Source organism: Electrona antarctica, assembly GCF_951216825.1.
Source record: "Electrona antarctica genome assembly, contig: SUPER_24_unloc_2, whole genome shotgun sequence".
NCBI lineage: Eukaryota > Metazoa > Chordata > Actinopteri > Myctophiformes > Myctophidae > Electrona > Electrona antarctica.
The window spans coordinates 399,412-423,904 of NW_027638774.1; the positions used below are offsets into that span (position 1 = coordinate 399,412).

A 24,493-nucleotide genomic window follows, 5' to 3' on the forward strand; every position below is an offset into this window, starting at 1 on the left:
GCAACGACCAGGCAAACTCGTTCCTTCCTCCTGCGGACGTGGACTGTGATCCTGGGGGGGGAGATGTTGCTCTCAATTCCCCTGTGCACACGCCTGTGGTCTCTCGGACTGGGGGGGATGTTGCTCTCAATTCCCCTGTGCACACGCCTGCCCCGCCTGTGGTCTCTCGGGCTGGGAGGACGGTGCGAGCCCCTGTACGTTTTGGGGATTATGTGATGGACTGATGTGATTGATACATGTGAATGTGCCTTCTGTATTATTATTTAATTTATTGATGAGTATGTTCTCAGGGATGCAGCATTGTTGGGTTGAGTGTAATTGTGCACCTGTTTGCTCACTGTTTGTTCATTTCTGGACTGGTTTTATTTATTTTTTATTTTCTTGTATTTTGGAATTCATGGTTCTGAATGTGTTTTTCCCCTCTTTTATGCCTTGTTGTTTACGTCGAAATGGGGACATTTCTTTTTGTAAGGGGGGACGTATGTAGGCTCGGGGATCGTTTGGTTTGGCCTGAAGGCTGTCGTGTGATGATGACGCAGTGTGGTGGAGCGTCAGACGGGATGTTGTTAACTGTGTGAAGAGAAGCAATAATAAACGGAGCGACCGGTGGCGTTCCAGTGATATAACTCCTTGTCATCTGTCCTTATAAAGAGAGTCTAAAGCCTGCATATTCTTCTAGCTGTGGCCGGCGCTACAAGTGCACAAACAAATAGTTCCGTTTGCTCAACGCCAGCAACATGAACAGAGCTCCGCTCTCCAGACACCCCGTATCGTACTGAGCAAAAACAGTTTTATAGTTTCACCTTCCTCAAACCAATCATGTCCAGCCGTGAATGATCAGTGCGACGCACGTCTCACACTCAGGCGGTGGCCATCAGTCTGTGATTGACACTTGTAATTTCTGACGTCACTCCAAGTTCAGGTTCACTACAATACCTTACTGGCTGCTCTATAAGCATAACGGCCGGGCTCCACCGGGCGCGTCAGCGTCGCGTCTCCGTCACCGTCAGGGAATGTTCCCTTTTTAATCAATGAAGGGTGGCTCCACTGCCCGCGTTGCGTTGACGGAGACGCGACGCGTGTATTAAAATTGAACCGGTGCGTTTTTTGACGCACGCGACGGAGACGCAACGCGTCCGGTGGAGCCCTGGCGTTAGGGAATGAGATAACTGTGCCCTGGCCATGAACACAGCGATGCACAAACTTGGAACTTCTGCAATCTGCATCACGCTGTCAAATGACAGGTGTGCAACCATGTCTACCCATCTACCTGACACCAGACAGCCATATAAAGGGTTCCGCCTTAGCCAAACAAGGCACTTCCGGTCTGACTTAGACATGCAATGAATAAGACATTATGCAAGCAATAATTAACTTAAATACAAATAAATTTGAATAAGTGCAGCAGTTATAGTTGTCATTTTCTCACGTAACCCCCCCCCCCCCGGCCCCCACACATGTAAAGCGTCTTTGGGTATTAGAAAAGCGCTATATAAGTCCCAGATATTATTATTATTAGGGCTCTACTTCACGGCACGGCACTCCATCTTTAATTGTGTGTGTGTGTGTGTGTGTGTGTGTGTGTGTGTGTGTGTGTGTGTGTGTGTGCACTTGCCCAAGGCACACAGGATGATTGATGGTTGCTGATGGAGAATAGTTCTCCTGTGTTTGTAGGAGCATGAATCATCGAGTAGGCTTTTGGTTCTCCTGAGGAAGATGGTGCCTGATCCCTACACACACACGCACGCACGCACGCACAAAGCAAAGCAAAGTTACTATATTTACCCAGGGTAACTGGACTAAGCATCAGATACTTGTTTACAGCCAGGAACTGCTCATAGAACATTTCATGGTAGTGGTTCAATGCCTTGCTCAAGGGCACTTCAGCGGTGGTCATTTTAACGTGCCGGTCCGGGGATACGAACTGGCGACCTTCCGGTATCAAGACCGCTCCGCAAACCGTTCGGCCACCGCTGCACGCACGCACGCATGCTGCACATATGTGCAGCATGTGGATCTAGCACATAAAAATCATATAGAAACAACAAATTAAGTACAATTTATCAGAATTATAGCCATTAATATAATAATGAATTATGGTAATTACTCAATTTCTGACGAAATGGTGACTGAGTCGTATCACTCGGCATACGGCAGAAATGGATTCAGCAGATCAAAATTAATCATATAGAAACAACACATTAAGTAGCTTTCCTCAAGAATCCCATCAGGCATCACCTTTTTGGCATTTGGGAACCTGACTAGATTTCCTGATTTTGGTTCACAGTCATCAGTGGTGGATAAAGTATGCATACTCAAGAATTACAAATTACAAAGTACTTTTTCATTTTAATATGAATGCATTGCTCATTGTCAAATATAGCCTATATTCTTTTTTTTTCAAACATGTGAAAATAGCTGATCTACAAGCTCAAAGTGTGTCACTGTTTACTGTCACATCACAACTCGCTGTGAGGTTGTAGATTGTCTATTTCCCCACTATTCCACAGTGGTCATCACAGTCTACTGACTTGAACCCCATGGAAAATCTATAGTGGGATTTGAAGGCAGTTGCAAAACGCAACCCCTGTTACATTAGATCATTATCAGTATCATTTAGTGACAGTTACACACCTCCACCACCAGGGAGCGAAAGACATTAAGGCAACACTGCGTGGCTCGTTTATTGCGCATGCGTGAAACACTTTGACCCGGAAGCATGGTTGTGCGTGTAGCAGCATCCAAGAGGAGAATTAGCAAGAGAGGCCAACTTTGCTTACTTCCTGTATCTGCGTGAGGTGGGCGGTAACATTATTAGGAGACAGGAAGAATGTTGGAGTCTATTCATTTCCAATGGGAGAGTGAACGTGAACACAGCTTCTGAACCATTCCTTAACTCCATGGTCACTGAACTAAATACTGGACCACATCATCACAAGGCACACAATATTTACAAGATATTCATAGTAAAATGGCTTCTTTTAGCGAGACAAACCAGGAGAAAATCTACTTTGTTAATGACATTTCTTTATCCCAGCAACAAACTCTCGCGAGATTTGAGATGAGTCCGGAAGCCTCTCTCTGTCCATCTGCAATTTCACGGACAACACATAGGGGGCTCTGACCCCATATTTAAGATGATAATATGTGAATATTATAATGTGAAATGAATGATCCTTATGTGCCCAAATTAGAGCTGGCATACTTGGTCTGCATATTGAGACAGGCAGATATGTAGGCACGGTTGAGGAGGATAGATTATGTAGTCTGTGTGATCTAAAGGAATTTTTTATTGTCCATTCTACAACTCTATTAGGGAGAGACTTTTTAATGAGATAGATCCAAATCATGAATTTATATGGTTGGAGGACTTCGAGAAACTAAAACGACTATTTCAAAAGTACACCTTGTCAGTTGTTTTCAATGTACTTTGTTAAATGACTTGTCAGTGTTGTTGTCTTCTTCTTCTATCGGGTTTCATGGCGGTCGGCAAACCTAAATGGTGCATTACCGCCACCTACTAGACTGAGTGTGGAAACAGTGTTGTTGTCAGGGGGGAGGGTGGAGGTCGTGGAGAAGCAAACCACGCCTACTATATTTAGGAGACCATTTGTAGGCTTTGTGTACCATTTCGCCTCTAGTGGCTCCAATGAAGTTGGCCCATCTTCATACATTAACCATCTTTGGCAGCATCTTTGGCAGGGCTCCGCACAAGGGGCCAGTGAGGCTATTCAACGTTGAAGCTCTGGGCCCTAGTGGTAGGAGGAGGGACTACAGGCGGACCCGTGTATTCATGACCGGGAAACCCCGTGCAGCTGGGCTTTAACATGTAGGACCATCACTCCCTACGTCACCCCTCCGGACCTCAAATTAGAGGTCCGGAGGAGGGACTTCCGGCAGTCTTCCGGGTGCTTCAAAACGCCACTGAGCAACTTCCACTGACATGAATAGCTGGGGGGGCGGAGCTTCGCGCCAGTTCAGTCTCTATTCTTTTATATACTCTATGGCTCCGCATAGATATGGGGCTCCGTCTTTTTGGCAAATCTAGAACTTCCTGTTTGAGAGCTAGCAAATTTAAGACATCCGGTTGCTTTCAGAATAAAAGCGTGGTTAATTAAATAATTATTACATTACATGATTAGTATTATTATTACATTACAGTTATTGTGAAGACACACACTATGTTTCTGTGTAAAAATAAGTAATTAAATAACGTAAAAAAGTTATCTAAATGGATAAATGCCCAAGTCCATGCACTGGAGTGCCCACACAGAGTGTACACAGAAACATTACTTATTACTTATTTTTACACGGAAACATAATGTGTGTCCTATAGCATCGTTTAAATGCTTAATTTGTCGTTTTAATGTGCAAATTAATCTTTTCTTCAATACTCTAGAGGGTACTCTTATTTTGAAGAGATAGTCCACCGGAAGTCTTATATTTGCTGGCTTAGATTTGCCAAAAAACAGTGCCCGACATGGCTAGTCCCCCCCGCAGGGCACCGGGATCTGGGTTGACACAAACAAAGAAAAGTAAAAACGTGTCGTTTCAAAACAGTGTGGTCTTTAAGCAGCAGGAAGGAAGACGTTTGTTAGCAGCTCAACCACTGAAACACAGCAGGTAAACTATTCACGTTGTGCTTCATTCGTTTGTCTTTGTTTGACTCGTCTTTTAAGATGGAACATCAATCGTATTTCTCTGCTTGCTTGTAAATGTGCTCATAAACAACCAGTAGTTACCCCAGTAAAAAACAAGGTATTTTCTTCTCCTTTCTCCCTCTGTTTTTGTCACAGTCTTGGTTAACTAGTTACTTAGAGTATAGGATACTTAATTAGCCTATATTATTATATATTGGCGATTATTATTCAGACCTTCAGTTACATTTCTCTCAAACGCTACCCACTGAGCAATAGCCGGTGAAGAAGTTTAACATGAAATCAGATCAAAACGAAATCTACCGATCTCATTCTCGTTTGGATTAAGAAGCGTCGGGGAGACGGACGGACACTCGCATTGCGTTGTGGTTGCACACCCTTTAGCCATGTGTTTTGTTGTTGTGATTGTTGTTGAGAAACAGGAAGATACTCGCCTTCTTCCCGTGACTGTCTATGTAGAACAATTCGTTTTATAAATGCAAGTAAACATTATGTGTCAAATACATTAACTATGCAGCCCATGTAATGCGTCAATAGAAACGCATCGATGAAAGAATAAATACATACCGTAAATAAATGAACGTTTGTTTCTGACGGGGTTCGAACTTTGTCCTCCGTTTGTCGGCATAGTTTCCCAGTCATGGAACGTACTACAGTGAGCCATTCTAGCCATGACATTTTGTAATCATATTCAAATCATAGGTTATAAAAGCAGCCATCACAACTCAAAACTAACATGGGAACTAGATTAACTTGAAATCTCATTTATCACACCGATTTCCAAAACGGCTGTTTAATAGGCCTACAGATTTGTTTCTAACATCTCTCACCATCATTACCTATATAAGTTCACCTTATGGTAATTCATGTTATACAGGCCACATAGAAATAGTAAATATGATGCATGATAGGTTAAATTAACAATTTGTTTATAACATGACCTAAAAGCCACATTACACTGACGTGACTTGGCCAGTCAATGTGCTCCAAATTATCAAAGCTAATGGTACTAATGTGTCACACACAATATTCAGCCCATTTAAAGCGTCAAAATAAACGCATCCACGGATGACTGAATAAATAAATAACTGTCAGCATCTCACAGGATTCAAACTCCTCCCAATGTCAGCAGGAGCACACCAGTCTGAAGCATAGCCCAGTGTGCCATTATGTGTACTCCTTCTCTGAACAGTAAATAACTCAAGAGTACAAATCCAGTTATCACAACTCAAAACAGACAACAGAATAGATGAACCTGAGATGTCATTCACCACTGAATGACTGAGGCCCCTGGCTCGGGGTGCATACTTAGTTTAGACTAGTCATTGGTTAGACATGCGTTAAGGTTAGGTTTAGGTGTGCTGCCCCGTGGGAGGTTAGGTTTAGGGTGAGGGTTTGAGATAGCTTGTAGTTGTAGGACTAATGACTGGTCTAACATGACTAGTCTAAACCAAAAACTGTCTAAACTAAGTACTGCACCCCCCTGGCTCTCTCTCTTATTCTTAGATTAGACGTTGATTAGCGGTTGTTTAAACGTCTATATATAGACCGTCTATAGACGTCTAATCAACCGCTAATCAACGTCTAATCTAAGAATAGACATCTAAAAAACTTTCATTTTTAGACGTCTATTAGACCAAAAAATGCTCAGTGGGTAGGAGACACAGACCAGAGTAATTTAGTAAGAGAGTAATGACACTCCCGTTGACTGTCATTGTAACAATGTAATGCGGAAGTGCTCATTCTATCTCAATGGAATAGTTCCAGCCATAGGAGATGTTTGGAACTATCGCCCATAGGTACCCGCTTTGCGGCGAGATCAAAGTGTGTCACCACTCTCTTACTAGATTACTCTGACACAGACTATGCGAGATGTTGTCATTGTAGTTCTGTGTGCACTTTTTACTCTTTGTACAATAGAAAACAGACGTTCAACAGTACATGCGGTCATTGGCAGGGTAATTAGTGCCCTTAAGAAGTAATGTACACTCACTGGCGAAACGGCTGATCATGCATCAGATTAAATACCTTCACCTTCTCCCACTGAACCCCACCCCCTGGCTCTCCTTGAACACAAAGGCGCTGCATTTGCATGTCTATGGGAGGGTCGCGCCACGTAATGGACATGCCCGTGAATGGCACGTGATGACGTCAACATGGCTTTGCATATTTGCTGTAAAGGTTCAAAAGTGCAAACAGTGGTGTGGTGTGGATTTTTGAGTGGTGCAACCACTCCTATAGACAGCTATCTGGGTCCCTGGGTCATCAATATGATGATTTGGGGTGTTACAGTAGGCTACAGTACAGTAGAGTAGAGGGACCCCTACACGGTCATTTCTCAACCATTTCGGACGCGGGCGGCTCGCCGGAATTGGGCCGGCACCCTGGCCGTGTTCCTGGGGGTCTGGATGTTCCGGGGACCCCCACACGGAGTTGCACCACTCACTTCACATGGGTGTGATTTTTTTTAACTAGCGGAGCAAATGTTTTAACGACATCATGTCGCACATGCAGCTTAGAGGCTGGTCAATTGGTTATTTTATTTAATGAAACATATGTGTACGTATTGAATGAAAAATATGAATTATGAACCTACAGTAACTAGTTCAGTGTGGTGCCGTGACATTGATTGATTTGATTGAAATATTTATTAACAGTTTGCAGAATTACAGTACATTTCAAGCACAAACTCAATACAAAGACTGTTAACTGTGAGTGGACGACCCAATTAAGCATTACACCTTGTTAAATTCATCAAAACATTTAGAGACGTACTTCTATATAGTCAAAGAACAGAACAGGAATTCATCATAAGGGAGACACAAGTCCAGTGGTGCTGCAGAATACTTTAATATTTGGAATGTATCAATGTCACTTCAGTTTAACCACTAAACCCTTTATACTTGGACCACCAAACCTAATATATGGACTCCCAAACCTAAAATAGCCGATCTACAAGCTCACATGTAATATGTAAAATATCAAATTGTCCCTAAGCAGCCATTTTAATTGAGGCAGAAGTGAGCCTTTAGTTTGCTGAGTGAATGTGTGGCATTATTTATTTATTTATTTATTGTCTTTCTCATTTTTGTAGTGCAGATGAATTTGATAAGAAATGTTAAAATATATTGAATTAATTTTGGTTTAAATTGAACTCTAAATGTTAAAACAGCTATAAGATGAAGCTGAATGATAACTAAAACATTACCAACATTTTCTGTTGGTGATTTCCACAGAGCACCACAGAAGGAGATCTCACGCCATCAGGAGAGATGGCATCCAAAAGATATTCAGCACGGTCAGTGGACCAGGGACTGTTTCATGCAAAGCTGCAACCTGTAGTAAAGTTGTACAGGATGGGTATGTACTGTTTTATTTATAGCTAGTTAAACATGTGAGCCATGAGCTATTGTACATTTAATCGCTTCCATAGCGACAATCTGCCGAAATCTCTCACGGCCCATGTCTATTTTACATCTGGGTGGCTGCACAAACATTGACTGCCAACAACGGCTATTTATATTTATTTATGCAGTTAAGCGTTTCCAACGCGTTTCCAACTCTTAACTGCCAAAGACGGTGCTTTACATTCAATGTTCTTTTCAGTAGTTTACCATAGATGGCGCTCTTCGCTAACGTATCAATGGCTTTAGGTTACTAAGCGACAGATACAACCGGAAATGCAGCAGCGTAACTAGACGTCAGTAGGCCCCCACGCAGGCTGGTCAGCGCCAGACACCACCCCCCTCGCGTGGTCTGCATTTTGGTTTATAAACAGCGGGGCACTGTACAGTAGTTGGGATTTGTGAACAGAGCCACAGAATCCAGTCTGGACTCGGGAGAGCCCACTGCACACTCTTAATTTCTGACTTCCTTCACGTTATTCTCCACCAGAGCTGTTGGGAGGCGAGGCACGTGTGTGCCTATGGTGTGTGGCTGTGTGCTAGCAGCAGCCACCACCAGGCTCCGCCAAACGTTGGTCAACTCAACTGTTATTGCATCTCTGTCTGTATTTATAATTTTATTTTACCGACAGCACGGTTGGGCCCTTGCTTCTGGGCCCCAACGCAGTTGCTTGCTAGTTACGCCCCTGCGGAAATGAACCGGAAGTGAACATCAGCGTTCAGCGTTATCAGATTTATAAATATACATTACGTACATCCACGACAAAAATAAATTATGTATTATTCAAGTTCAGAGGAGTTTCTGGTCTTAGTTAATCCTAAACTCCTCTGGGATTTCAATGGTTTCTTTCCAGACTCGGAGGAGTCCAGACAGCAGGCTCAGATGAATTCTCCAGACCCACCCAGACCTGTTTCAGTGAAACAGGAGGAACCTGAAGAGCAGCCAGACCTCAGTAAGTCTCTCTTTTCCAGCTTCAATGTGTTGTTCATTGTCACATAACAACAGCTGCTGCTGCAACCGAAACTGCTTGTAAATCCACCCATCAGTTCAATAGTTAAAGTCCATTGAAAATTGAATTTTCTCTAACATGGGAGTGGATGGCAGGCCAGTTGTATTCTCACTGGAGACCTAGTGGAGAATACTAATAACAATATTATTATTATTGTTAATAGTATTCTCCACTAGGTCTCCAGTTATTAAAGTCCTTATTCACTTGCTGCATTTCAGACCAGTGTGTGGAGTCCAGACTGCAGGTGAAGATGAACTCCCCAGACTCAGCCACGGACGTTTCTATTAAACAGGAACCTGAAGACGTTTATATTAAACAGGAACCTGAACCTGAACACCTCAGTAAGTTTCATGTGCTCTTCCTTTTTCTCCTCCTATTTTCTGTTCTGTCGGGCTGCCACAATGCGCAAGCAGAGCGCGCAAGTAATAGTTTTCGTCCAGGGCGATGTTTAATGCGTAGGGGAGAGCGGGGTAAGATGAGCCAGTGGGTAAGTTGAGCCACCCCCTTTATCTGGAAAACTAGAAAACTGTGTTGCCATGTGACCTTAAATCTAGTAAGCATCCATCATTTACACCTGGCTGTAAAGTTGGGAAGCACATGGGGGAAGTAGAAAACATTATTTTACACAAACTGTTTTTTGTCATGTAATCATGTAAAATTATGTTATAAAAAGCAAAATATACCTAGGTCTAAAATGTAATATCATACACGTTGATGATTTGCCAATGGATAGAACCATGTGAATCATTTAGCAAATAAATTGTCTGAAGTAACTTATTCTAGTCATTGTTTTCTAAAATGGAGGCTGGGGGTAAAATGAACCAATGTCCGGGGGTAAATTGAGTCAATGGGAATCACTATTCATATTTTTTTGAGTGGTGCAAACCACTCCAACAACTGGCTTTGTACCCGTGTTTGTTCGTACCAAAAAAACGAGCATGGTTGCTATGGTTAGCAACCAAAAAAACGAGCATGGTTGCTATGGTTAGTATGTGACGTCACTGACATCACAGATATCATAACAATAAATGTGTAGTTGCACCACTCAGTTCACACGGGTGTGATTTTTTTATTAAGTCTTTGCTACTCAAATTATACTGAATGACCTTTAATTTGCATGTACATACTCATTTAAGAGAAGTTTATTTAAATATAAGGTTTTGAATAACAAACTTTATTTAATTGTCTTAATATTGTTTAAATAATAAATAAACAAAAATAAGGCTATTTGCAAAAGGGAAAAGTTTATACATTATCTGTTCAAGTTTAAGCTTTTAACATTCAAATATCATGTGGTTCAACTTACCCCTAAACTTGGATCAACTTACCCCTTACCTGGGGCAAATTGAGCCACATTACCACTTTTTTTAAAAGGGCATATTACTTACTCATCATTTCAATTGATAGAAGACATCCTTAAATATGGGTAGATCATTAGATTTGACTGCCATCTCATTTTGCCTTGCTTCCAGGACAACTTAAGCAAAAAGTCTTACCCCGTTCTCCCCTATGCGTCGTGCCAGCGTATGACGTAATGACTACTTGTGCTTGATATGGCAGTGGTGTCAGATACATATAGGGGCATTGGTCCTCATTCACAAAGGAGAAATACGCCGTAGTGTAACTGAGGCGTAAACAAATCGTTCTGATATCGTTTTTATCCGTCCGATCAAGCTGCGATTTGCTCCCGTCTTATTCAGGGAACCTGGTGTAATCACTTCATTTGTGGGGATCGCCGAGTGTATCCCAAGCGATTCGCCTGGTGTCGCCTGGTTAAATGGAACAACCACGCCCATTCCACACCATATAAGGCAACAGGAAATATCGAAATACGTCATCATATACAACAGCCACGATGAGCTTGTAGAGCAGTTCATTTTGACAGTCTCTGCACGGACAGATCTTCAAGCAAACAGCGCGAGTTATATGTATATAATTATAAACGAAACTTGCCAACTTGGCACGCATTGCTTCACTCCTTGTTAAATGTCAGAAGTTGTTACAGTTACTTTCAGTTTCACATATAGAAAGAAGTTAATTTGTACAGTTCACCACACGACCAAATGCTATATTAAAACACAGCAATGATAAAAGGCCCTATTGATTAGCCTATACTGCGGTGATTGATTCCCTGCCCTGCACTGTCGGATTTGGAAAGCAAATATATGGACATGCATGGACACAGGATATATTTTCTTTCTTTTCTTGTGGGATTAATTTGTTTCTGTACTAAAGGCTATATTTCATCCTCAGCTGCAGGTAAGAGTTGGCTATTCTGTGTGGCGTCCGCATGTGATCAATATAAATTAATACCAAGACACAAATGGAGACACAAATGGAGTGCTTGCAGCAAAGGCATTTAAGCCTACGTGAAACTTTAATTGGCTGAGTCTCTGTCAACATAATTTTATACTGATCAGCGAGTTACAGTGGTAATAATAATCATCATCAACAGCCTTTCTTGTCTGTCTGTCCGTCATGTTTGTGAACAAGCGCGAGTGGAGGTGAGCTGGCTTAAAACTATGATATGACGGTCCGACTTTCAAACACGCTGATGCCATTCATTCAAATAGGCTAATGTGGTCTATTTTTTATATAGGGCTAATTAGCCCTAGTGACTCCGTCTGCTGTCTGTCTGTCAGACCGGCATATCTGTGAAGTGTGAACCATAATGCATTTAATAGAGCCAAGTCGGGCTGGCCCGCCCAGGCCGGGCCGGGTTCTGTCTGTCCCTGACCAACAGGCCCAGGGCAGGGCCGGGCTCACCGCGCCGTTATTCATTTTCCAATGTGAATTTCACCCAGATTGGACTTGGTTCAGCTTGGCAGCATGCTGCTGTCCGCGTCCGTCCCCCAGCCCCCCCACCCCACACACACACCGACAGTCAACTGACTCAAAGGAGCTCTGTAACAAAACAATTTCAATAGGCCTACTGCACTAACTGCAGGCATTACTACACTAAACAACGTTGGATTCGTACAGTGCAGAATGCAGATAAGTGTATGTTCTTATTATAATTGTGAGTTTGTTTTTTAACATGCAGCACGAGTCCGCGAGAGCCGATCTACAAGCTCACAACGCGTTGCACTGCGAGTAGAAGGCTGCCGAGTGAGCAGCCCCAATCGTGCATGCTAGAAATATCCTAATAAATAAATAAAAAGGTGTCGCGCTTGCAGGGGCAGTTTCTGTATGGGACTCTAGGCTAACTTGCCTCTAGAATTTAGGCATACAAGTGATACTTGTATGCCTAAATGTGCTGACCAATGTTGGGGACACATGCCTACATATTTTATCTGAGGTTTGGGGACTTTTAATTGATTCAGCATGAAGACTGTTAGTGACAAACTAGGTGTAGGGTGTTCAGGTGGGGTGGTCGTCGCCACAGAGTGTCGGCAAGAACACACAGGGAACAGTCTTTGGCCTTTAGCCCGTTTTATTGAGGATTTAGGTGGGGGTAGAAATGTGTTCTAGCAGGGAACACAGAATAGCAAAAATAACATCAGTGCTTGAATACAGTACATTATATTTAACTATAGCTAATATTACTACTAGCAAGTAAATGCATATAAACAAACATTTATAGGAGGCACATTCATTGCATGAATCTGTAGCTGCCATATTATGCTATTATGGGACATAAGGAAAAGATATCCAGTATTTAATAACTCACACTGCTGAATTATGTGTGGAATATCACAAAACATTGCTCTATGTAGCTCTGCTGGTATTAGCATGTATAGCATTAGAAAGGAATTCACTCATTCTTAACTAACTTATAAAGTCTCAACTGAACAACATAAGTGCACTTACTTTTAGTTCAGTAACGCACACATAGAACCCACTCAATTCGAGACTGGAACAAGGCTAATTACACACAACAAAACCATTATACTTGTCAGAGGGACAACAAGGTCCTCATTCACAACAGCGTTTACGCTCATAAAGTGACGTTACGTGAGCGGAGCGTGAGCGGACAGGCATTTACGTGGATTCCCACATTACGTGGGAATTCATGAACTTGAACTTGACGGTGACGTGGGTTGGTCGGAAATTCCGCTGAAAGCTGCGCCACCTCTCATGGTCGTGTACGGCTTGCGTAGATTTATTAAGAAGGCTTTAGTCTTCATGCTGAATCAATTAAAAGTCCCCAAATCTCAGATAAAATATGTAGGCATGTGTCCCCAACATTGGTCGCACATTAAAAAAATATAGCCTATATAAAAGCCAAGTATCACTTGTATGCCTAAATGCATGCATTCTAGAGGCAGGTTAGCCTAGAGTGCCATACAGAAACTGCCCCTGCAAGCCCGACACCTTTTTTATTTATTTATTAGGATATTTCTAGCATGCGCGATTGCGCTGCTCACTTGACAGCTTTCTACTCGCGGACTCGCGCTGCATGTTAAAAAACAAACTCACAATTATAATAAGAACATACACTTATCTGCATTCTGCACTGTACGAATCCAACGTTGTTTCGTGTAGTAATGTCTGCAGTATAGGCCTATTTAAATTGTTTCGTTATGGAGCTCCTTTGAGTCAGTCTGACTGTCGGTGCGTGTGTGTGTGTGTGTGTGTGTGTGTGTGTGGGGGGGATTAGCCCTATATAAAAAATAGAAGACCACATTAGCCTATTTGAATGAATGTCATCAGCGTGTTTGAAAGTCGGCCAGTCATATCATAGTTTTAAGCCAGCTCACCTCCACTCGCGCTTGTTCACAAACATGACGGACAGACAGACAAGAAAGGCTGTTGATGATGATTATGATTACCACTGTAACTCGCTGATCAGCATGTTGACAGAGACTCAGCCAATTAAAGTTTCACGTAGGCCTAAATGCATTTGCTGCAAGCACCTATCTGCCTCCATTTGCGTCGTGGTATTAATTTATAATATGTATATTGATCACATGCGGACGCCACACAGAATAGCCAACTCTTACCTGCAGCTGAGGAAACATACAACGTAGTTGGATCGGATGAAATATAGCCTTAAGTCCAAATCCCACAAGACTCGCGCTGCATGTTAAAAAACAAACTCACAATTATTATAAGAACTACACTTATCTGCATTCTGCACTGTACGAATCCAACGTTGTTTAGTGTAGTAATGCCTGCAGTAGGCCTATTGAAATTGTTTTGTTACGGAGCTCCTTTGAGTCACACTGTCGGTGTGTGTGTGTGTGTGTGTGTGTGTGTGTGTGTGTGTGTGGACAGTCCAATGGGTGAAATTCACATTGGAAAATGAATATAACGGCGAGCCTGGCCCGGACAGAACAGATTATTTCTATGTTTCACAGACATGCCGGTCTGACAGACAGACAGCAGTCACGAGGGCTAATTAGCCCTCTACAAATATAGAAGTCCACATTATTGCATCAGCGCGTGCAATTCGGCCAGTCATAGTTTTAAGCCAGTGCACCTTAATTAATTATAATATGGGGAACTTATAGCTAGGCTGTAGGCTATTACATTGATCTCATCATGAGATCAATCAAGTTTGGTGCCAAATGTCCCGTGCATCATTTTAATATGACGACATCATGAAATGAACCTGCACTTAGATCTGACAAAGAGGAGGCTACCCGCCGTATATGGTTGAAAATTTAAATAGCTATAGGCCTATGCCTACGTGTCCATGATCAGAACAAATCCATTCTCCACATGGCATTCAGACAGATGACAGTGAGATATTAATCTATTCCCCGCATGAATCAATGCAGCTCTGATAAAAATATCGGATATATGTTTTACCTCTGCAAAGGTGTGAGTGAGCAATTGTTCAATAGAAAAGAAAAGGCTTTATAATATAATTGCCAAGTATAGGCTAGCTTGCTGCCTTGGTTCCGAACTTAAATAAATAAATGGCCAAGCTGTATTTTATAGGCTACCGTAAGTCAGCTTGCCATTGCTGTAGCGGTGCGGAGCAGTGTTCACCGTTTTGTAAGCTTGGGAAAATGATTTATATAGTTTAATCACGCAGAATCACGCACAAATGTAATGGTATATGGATGTAAAAAAAGAGACTGCAGGTGGTGGTCGTCGCTCCGGCGCTTGACATGGTCAGATCATTTTCTTTTTATTTCCTAATATAGCCTAATTTCTTTCCAGCAATCATTTTTATCTTAATTTGTGAAGCCACTATACTGGAAAATATCATTAGGCCTATTTTGTTGCATTCCGTCAGGAGGACCTCTATTTCGTTTGAGCTGTAAGGCCTATAGTTCTTTTTTGTTTTTTTTACTGCTGTCTGCTGAGTCATGCTTGACACCTTTTATGGTGTGAAATGGGGCGTGGATCAATGCAAATGAAGTTGTCGGGTGATTTTCCGATCATTTGGCACCCGCTCGCATTCTTTATGACATACACCTGCGTACCTGTGGTACACACCGCTCTTTGAATTGCACGGCAAAACAACGTAGCGTGATCGGACGGAATTTCCCGCATCTGTATACGCTTCCGTTAAGCTTCCGTTACACTCTGGCGTATTTCTCCTTTGTGAATGAGGACCATAGACTCTATTTTACAAAGACTAAAGCCTTCTTAATAAATCTACGCAAGCCATACACGACCATGAGAGCTGGCGCAGCTTTTTGCGGAGTTTCCGACCAACCAACGTCACGTCACGGACGTTGGCCATGAATTCCCACGTAATGTGGGAATCCACGTAAATGCCTGTCCGCTCACGTTACGCTCACGTTACGCTCACGTTACGTAACGTCATGAGCGTAAACGCCGTTGTGAATGAGGACCATTACCTTTAATCCTCCCTACACTAAAACATATCGTCAGTATGCATATGCTGCTACGATACATACGCATCAAACGGGGCATACGCAAAGTAACCACAGTATACCGCTAATCAACTTACAAATTACATATACATATTGTGGCGACTGATACACAACTCAGGAGCGAAGAGTCAGGTTTGCCCATTCACTAGGGCATTTATTGAATATAAATCAGAAATCAGAAATTAACTTGTCTCTCATTCTTTGCAGTATACAGTATACAATATACATAGAGGCATTTCCTTTAATCCACCTGACACTGATCGACGTATAGTACTTGCGCGCTCTGCTTGCGCACTAGTGTGCAACAAGCAAGTAGGCACTAGTGTGCAACAAGCAAGTAGGCACACGACAGAGTGCAGTTCTAGTTTAAAGTTATTTTCACTACAATAACAATGGCAAAACATATCAGGACACTGATAATATGCCAATATGAAAATCCATCATTGGAATATCTTATTTTCTTATAATTTAATTTAGAAAGATTATTCTTCTTATTACCATAAACAAAAGCAACATCATATTTTGCACAAATGCAATGAGTAAGAAAACTTGACAATATAAGTTCACCATGTGATTTTCTTTACAGTAAGTAGGTCTCAAACAGACTTTCATGGTGTGTCTCTGTAGGAGACGAGGGGCTCCAATTTTGTCGCAGCCTTTTCCCGCAGCGCGGCCCGCAATTCAGCCGCTGCCCGAAAATTACGAATATAGGAGCTTTCTCTGTCCCTTAATGGTATTTTCGTCCCGCGTCACCCGCTATATTTTTTGCCGGTATTTGCGCCTAGAGGTGTGGTCATGGGCGTGTTGGCACACTTTCCCCTAAATTGCTATTTTGGTCACATACATTTGGGAAGTCGCTAGTGGAGTTTAAAAGCACCCGTAAGCCGTGCCAAATTAGTTTGGTAGAGCGGCGCACGGCACGCCGCACGCGCCTCAATGGAGATGCCTGCAGGCACAGACGGGGTATGAAGCAATATAGCACTAACGGGCAACGGTTAAGGGATCTCTTTTGGTTTAATTATTGCAACGCCCAAACCACACCTATACATAATGTAACGGAGGTGTTTAAGGGATTTAGACAGGTAACCAAAATACCAACTTTAGAGGGGGAACACCCTTTACCCACTCCTAAAACCCCAAATAGTGGCTTTAGAAAGATGAGACAAAAATAGAGCCCGAGGTGTCTAGAAATGGCTCTGTGAGTCTGAACTGTGTAAAATGACAGATCTCTGACTGGCTTTTAATCAGCTTCTTCATTTGAGGTTTAACCATTTGAACCCTAGTATACCTACAGTATATTTTGGGGGGAACAGTTGCCTGAAATAGTCAATCCACAAGCTCACAACACATTGCAATTAGCTGCAATGTAGGAATTGCTGTTATGTTCTGTTAGTTAATTTGACATGGACATCACAATCACATTGGACGAACCAGATGCATTGCTTAAAGTGTATATTGCATGAGTGCTATTTTTCAACACCTATCCACAGGAGGCTTTTCTAAATAGAGTTGCACTATAGTCGAAACCATTGAAAGTACAACAAATATAATATATAAATATATACAGTGAGTTGCTGCGTTTAGCTGTAGCCTATAGCAGGCTATATGGTTCCATTTTGTGAGTTGTCCCGGAGTTAATAGTGAATGTACTTCCAGCTTCCCTGCGTTGGCTGATCTGAGCACGCAGGAGAGTTTGTAGGGTCCGATAACAAGAACGCAAGAATACAAGAACGCAAGCCCCTAAAAAACATGCTCACCCCGGGTGTGGTAGGCTACTTAAAGGAACGCAATCAGGTGTGAATTAATGAGTCATAATTTGCAAGCAGTGTTTGTGGAAACATCCAAGTCATGCAAGGTAACACGCCTCACAAAACCCCAGCCGCCAGACCACAAACATGTCAATAACACAAAGGCTATACTAGTGCAGCGCCATATCAACATTAAGGTTGGGCGATATTCCATTTTTTTTCAATCGCCCATCGTCTGTCCAAAAATCGCCGATGGACGATATATTCGTGTCATAAAAGTAAAGTGAGAACAGCTCACTGCAGGTCGCAAAAAAGCCAGATCTACAAGCTCTCAAGGCACCGCGTCCTGCCTGTTTTTGCAGCGCCGTTCGCTACGCGTTGAGAGCTTGTAGATCCGTCTGTTTTTGCAGCGCAGCCAGGGTAACAAAATAAGAAATAAGTTACAGGTGGAGATGAAGTGAAGTTGGAACGGACAAGCAGCTGCAAGCCAAGCTAACATCACAACCACTGGCTGGTGACAGTGTTATTAGCCGCAGCAACATGTAGCCTGCCCTAGTAACTTCTCCCCGGAGAAGTCTAGCCTCCCCGCACCGTCGGAGTCTCGGAGCGCCGGCCCCCATGCTGATCCATAGGCTCTCAAGGCATCGCGTCCTGCCTGTTTTTGCAGCCCCGTTCGCTACGCATTGAGAGCTTGTAGATCTGTCTATTTTTGCAGCGCTGGTGTCGGGGTTAGTTCACGTTGTCAATAAAAAAATAACTTAGATTACAGGCGGAGATGAAGTTCAATCAGTGGGTTGAATCAGTAGCTACACGCTAAGCTAACGCTAAGCTAAGCGCTAAGCTAACGATCCCCGAGCCTACACTAACACTAGCAGCCTGTTTTTTATTTTTTCCCCCCCGACTTCACGGGTGGCGCATTGGGATTGTGATGAGACACGAGACAGAAGTGTGCATTCTGTTGTGACTGTATATTATTAAACTGCATGGGTCTGGACTCCGGAGCGTAAACAACATGTAGGCTACAGTACAGTAGCCTCCCTCGGCTCGGTCCCGGGTCCCAGGCTCCCAGCCTTTACTCTGGCTGCCAGAGTGATGCTGCGGAGTGCACCGTGCGGGGACTCTGGGACCATACCATTATAACGGAGGGGATTTCCACCCGGCCGCTGTTACTACTTTGCTGGCCCAAATTGATTCACATGTTGCTCACACTTTACAGGTTAATTGGGCTAATATTTTGCAAAATCGTCCCGAAAAATCGCCTAATAAATATATTCGGCGATTGGACTCGTACATTCGCGATTGACGATAGATTCGTATCGTCACCCAACCCTAATCAACATCATTCAAAATGAGGCATTTAAGTGTAAATGACAAATATGCTACAATCGATAATATGGCGTCTCGTTCTTACACCTTTGTTGCCTTACCTCGTCATGACTGTACTGAAGAAGTTCTGACGACAGTGTCACTCTGCCGAAAGATAAAGTCCACAGCGTGTCTCATCACAATGCACTGTGAGCTTGCTTGTAGGTCAGATTCTGGTAACCCTTCATTTTACGGTACGGTAATTACCAGGTAACTACCAGGTAATTACCTGGTAATAATAGGTAAGTACCTGGTATTACCTGGTAACAACCAGGTAGTAGTTATAAGTATTTACCCATTAATTACCTGGTAATTACATGGTAACTTCCAGATACATTACTCAGTAATTACTCAGTAATTACCAAGTATTACCCAGTATGTATAACTATTTACTGTATAATCTCCTGGTAATGATATGGAATTTACCATGGTAAATGACACACTGGTTGCCAGGTAATTACCAAGTATGTTCCTGACAATTACCAGGTATTTATACGTTTTTAGTATGTAATTACCAGCTAACTACCCGGTATTTATAAGTATTTACTCTGCAACCAGGCACGATACCCTGGTTGCAGGTACTATAGGTATGTAGGTACTATAGGTATACCAAGTATTTTCAACAACTACCAGGTATTTACTCTGCTACCAGGCAAGTTACCCAGTAGGTACTAGGTCATTACCAAGTATTTTCCTGACAACTACCAGGTAATAACATGGTAACTGTATTCACTGTGTTTACATGGGTACTACCCATGAAACACGTGGGTAGTAGCCTACCAGGAAATGACCAGTTGTTACTAGGTCATTTCCTGACAACTACCATGTAATTACCTGATAGGTAACCACTAAGGAAGGAGGAACTGTACTGTAAAAGGAAGCGTGCTCTATTTCCATGATATTACCATGTACCTACCTGGCAATTGTAGATTATAATCCTCCCCATTACCCATCAGGGTGTATTTTGAATTTTGAACTTTGAATTTTGAACTGGCAATAACTGTTAATTACCAGGTATTTGCTGTGAAAATTAACAGGTAAAACCAAGCAAGTTACCGTGTAAGAAAGGTGGAATTGTACTGTGAAAGGAAGCGTGGTTTGTTACAGTGAAAGTACAGGGTAATATTATGGAAACAAACCACGCTTCCTTTCACAGTACAGTTCCACCTTTCTTACACGGTAACTTGCAAGGTTTTACCTGTTAATTTAGACAGTAAATACCTGGTAATTAACAGTTATTGCCATGGGTAGTACCCATGTAAACGTATTCTTTGTATTTTGAACTTTGAACTTTGAATTTTGAACTGGCAATAACTGTTAATTACCAAGTATTTACTGTGTAAATTAACAGGTAAAACCAAGCAAGTTAACGTGTAAGAAAGGTGGAACTGTACTGTGAAAGGAAGTGTGGTTTGTTTCCATAATATTACCCTGTACTTTCACTGTAACAAACCACGCTTCCTTTCACAGTACAGTTCCACCTTTCTTACACGGTAACTTGCAAGGTTTTACCTGTTAATTTACACAGTAAATACCTGGTAATTAACAGTTATTGCCATGGGTAGTACCCATGTAAACGTATTTTTTGTATTTTGAACTTTGAACTTTGAATTTTGAACTGGCAATAACTGTTAATTACCAAGTATTTACTGTGTAAATTAACAGGTAAAACCAAGCAAGTTAACGTGTAAGAAAGGTGGAACTGTACTGTGAAAGGAAGCGTGGTTTGTTTCCATAATATTACCCTGTACTTTCACTGTAACAAACCACGCTTCCTTTCACAGTACAATTACACCTTTCTTACACGGTAACTTGCTTGGTTTTACCTGTTAATTTACACAGTAAATACCTGGTAATTAACAGTTATTGCCAGTTCAAAATTCAAAGTTCAAAATTCAAAATACACCCTGATGGGTAATGGGGAGGATTTTAATCTACAATTACCAGGTAGGTACATGGTAATATCATGGCAATAGAGCACACTTCCTTTCACAGTACAGTTCCTCCTTTCTTACTGGATACCTATCAGGTAATTACATGGTAGTTGTCAGGAAATTACCTAGTAACAACTGGTAATTTCCTGGTAGGCTACCCATGCGCCCATGTAAACACAGTGATTACAGTTATTATGTAATTACCTGGTAGTTGTCAGGAAAATTACCAGTTGTTACTAGGTAATTTCCTGACAACTACCATGTAATTACCTGATACGTATCCAGTAAGAAAGGAGGAACTGTACTGTGAAAGGAAGTGTGCTCTATTGCCATGATATTACCATGTACCTACCTGGTAATTGTAGATTATAATCCTCCCCATTACCCATGAGGGTGTATTTTGAATTTTGAACTTTGAACTTTTGAACTGGCAATAACTGTTAATTACCAGGTATTTACTGTGTAAATTAACAGGTAAAACCTTGCAAGTTACCGTGTAAGAAAGGTGGAACTGTACTGTGAAAGGAAGCGTGGTTTGTTACAGTGAAAGTACAGGGTAATATTATGGAAACAAACCACACTTCCTTTCACAGTACAGTTCCACCTTTCTTACACGTTAACTTGCTTGGTTTTACCTGTTAATTTACACAGTAAATACTTGGTAATTAACAGTTATTGCCAGTTCAAAATTCAAAGTTCAAAGTTCAAAGTTCAAAATACAAAAAATACGTTTACATGGGTACTACCCATGGCAATAACTGTTAATTACCAGGTATTTACTGTGTAAATTAACAGGTAAAACCTTGCAAGTTACCGTGTAAGAAAGGTGGAACTGTACTGTGAAAGGAAGCGTGGTTTGTTTCCATAATATTACCCTGTACTTTCACTGTAACAAACCACGCTTCCTTTCACAGTACAATTACACCTTTCTTACACGGTAACTTGCAAGGTTTTACCTGTTAATTTACACAGTAAATACCTGGTAATTAACAGTTATTGCCATGGGTAGTACCCATGTAAACGTATTTACAAACGTAAACCAAACGGTTACACTTGCTTGGTTTTACCTGTTAATTTACACAGTAAATACCTGGTAATTAACAGTTATTGCCAGTTCAAAATTCAAAGTTGAAAATACACCCTGATGGGTAATCGGGAGGATTATAATCTACAATTGCCAGGTAGGTACATGGTAATATCATGGAAATAGAGCACGCTTCCTTTTACAGTACAGTTCCTCCTTCCTTACTGGGTACCTATCAGGTAATTACATGGTAGTTGTCAGGAAATTACCTAGTACAACTGGTAATTTCCTGGTAGGCTACTACCCACGTGTTTCATGGGTAGTACCCATGTAAACACAGTGAATACAGTTACCATGTTATTACCTGGTAGTTGTCAGGAAAATACTTGGTAATGACCTAGTACCTACTGGGTAACTTGCCTGGTAGCAGAGTAAATACCTGGTAGTTGTTGAAAATACTTGGTATACCTATAGTACCTACATACCTATAGTACCTGCAACCAGGGTATTGTGCCTGGTTGCAGAGTAAATACCGGGTAGTTAGCTGGTAATTACATACTAAAAACGTATAAATACCTGGTAATTGTCAGGAACATACTTGGTAATTACCTGGCAACCAGTGTGTCATTTACCATGGTAAGTTCCATATAATTACCAGGAGATTATACAGTAAATAGTTATACATACTGGGTAATACTTGGTAATTACATAGTAATTACTGAGTAATGTATCTGGAAATTACCATGTAATTACCAGGTAATTAATGGGCAAATACTTATAACTACTACCTGGTTGTTATCAGGTAATACCAGGTACTTACCTATTATTACCAGGTAGTTACCTGGTAATTACCGTACCGTAAAATGAAGGGTTACCCAGATTCTTTCAGCGAGCAACGCTGCCATAAGACAAAATAAGCCTGAAGTGTAAAGCCAAATATATCCTTTGTCATATCACGGGGTCCCACACCGAAAATAGCAACTCTACAAGCTAATCTGGTTGTCCTTCTTTTTTAATATTTTGCAGGGCCTTTGCTCCTAGACCATAAGGGTCATAACACATTGTATTTGTTTTTTTGTAGACTTTCTGCACGTTCTTGTGTGTAAAGAAGAGGTTCCACCTGAAGAGGAGAGGAGCTCCAGTCTGGTCCAGGAGGAACCACAAGCTCCAGAGATGAAAGAGGAACAAGAGGACTTACTTCAAAGACCAGAAGAGTCTGGTGGAGCAGTGTTGATATTACTAGCAGTGAAAAGTGCAGAAGATGATGAAAACAGAGAGACAGAGCCTGTAGCCGGCACCTCAACTGTACACATGAAAACACAAGCTGATGTAGAGGACTGTGGAACATCACAATCAACCATTGACAACCAGCTCCTCTCTTCACACTGTTCTGAATGTGACACTGAAGACAGTGATGAGTGGGAGGAGACTAGGGGAGATCAGTCAGCTTTAAACACACTGAAATCACAAAACACACAAAATGTGGGAGGACAGCACAAGCTGTCCAAGGACCTGAAATCATCGAAACAAACGGACTCCATGAGGAGTCACACAGGGAAGAAACCTTTTAGCTGTACAGAGTGTGGCAAAATGTTTAATCACAAGGGAAATCTAAAAACACACATGAGGATTCATACAGGTGAAAGGCCATTCTCTTGTACAGTTTGTGGTACAGGCTTTACTCAGGCGGGTAGTCTAAAAAAACACATGAGGATTCATACAGGTGAAAAGCCATTTCCTTGTACAGTATGTGGTAAAGGCTTTGTTAACACAAGTAATCTAAAAACACACATGAGGATTCATACAGGTGAAAGGCCATTCTCTTGTACAGTTTGTGGTACAGGCTTTACTCGGGTGGGTAGTCTAAAAAAACACATGATGATTCATACAGGTGAAAAGCCATTTTCTTGTACAGTATGTGGTAAAGGCTGTGTTAACACAAGTAATTTAAAAACACACATGAGGATTCATACAGGCGAAAAGCCATTCTCTTGTACAGTTTGTGGTACAGGCTTTACTCAGGTGAGTAATCTAAAAACACAGGAGGAACCACAAGCTCCACAGATTAAAGATGAACAAGAGGACTTACTTCAAAGACCAGAAGAGGCTGGTGGAGCAACGTTGACATTACTAGCAGTGAAAAGTGCAGAAGATGATGAAAACAGAGAGACAGAGCCTGTAGCCGGCATCTCAACTGTACACATGAAAACACAAGCTGATGTAGAGGACTGTGGAACATCACAATCAACCATTGACAACCAGCTCCTCTCTTCACACTGTTCTGAATGTGACACTGAAGACAGTGATGAGTGGGAGGAGACTAGGGGAGATCAGTCAGCTTTAAACACACTGAAATCACAAAACACACAAAATGTGGGAGGACAGCACAAGCTGTCCAAGGACCTGAAATCATCGAAACAAACTGGCGAAAGGCCGTTTTCTTGTACAGTATGTGGTACAGGCTTTACTCAGGTGGGTCATCTAAAAACACACATGATGACTCATACAGGCGAAAGGCCATTTTCTTGTACAGTATGTGGTACAGGCTTTACTCAG

General features: G+C 41.9%; 1 long non-coding RNA gene across 1 annotated transcript; it reads left to right on the plus strand.

The window, feature by feature from the left end:
- The first annotated feature begins 4,505 nt into the window (after window positions 1-4,505).
- On the plus strand, window positions 4,506-23,643 carry LOC306917718. The gene is made up of 5 exons (XR_013789230.1): window positions 4,506-4,623; window positions 7,895-8,018; window positions 8,917-9,015; window positions 9,291-9,413; window positions 23,019-23,643. It is a non-coding gene; the product is annotated as an uncharacterized lncRNA (long non-coding RNA).
- Window positions 23,644-24,493: the final 850 nt, after the last annotated feature.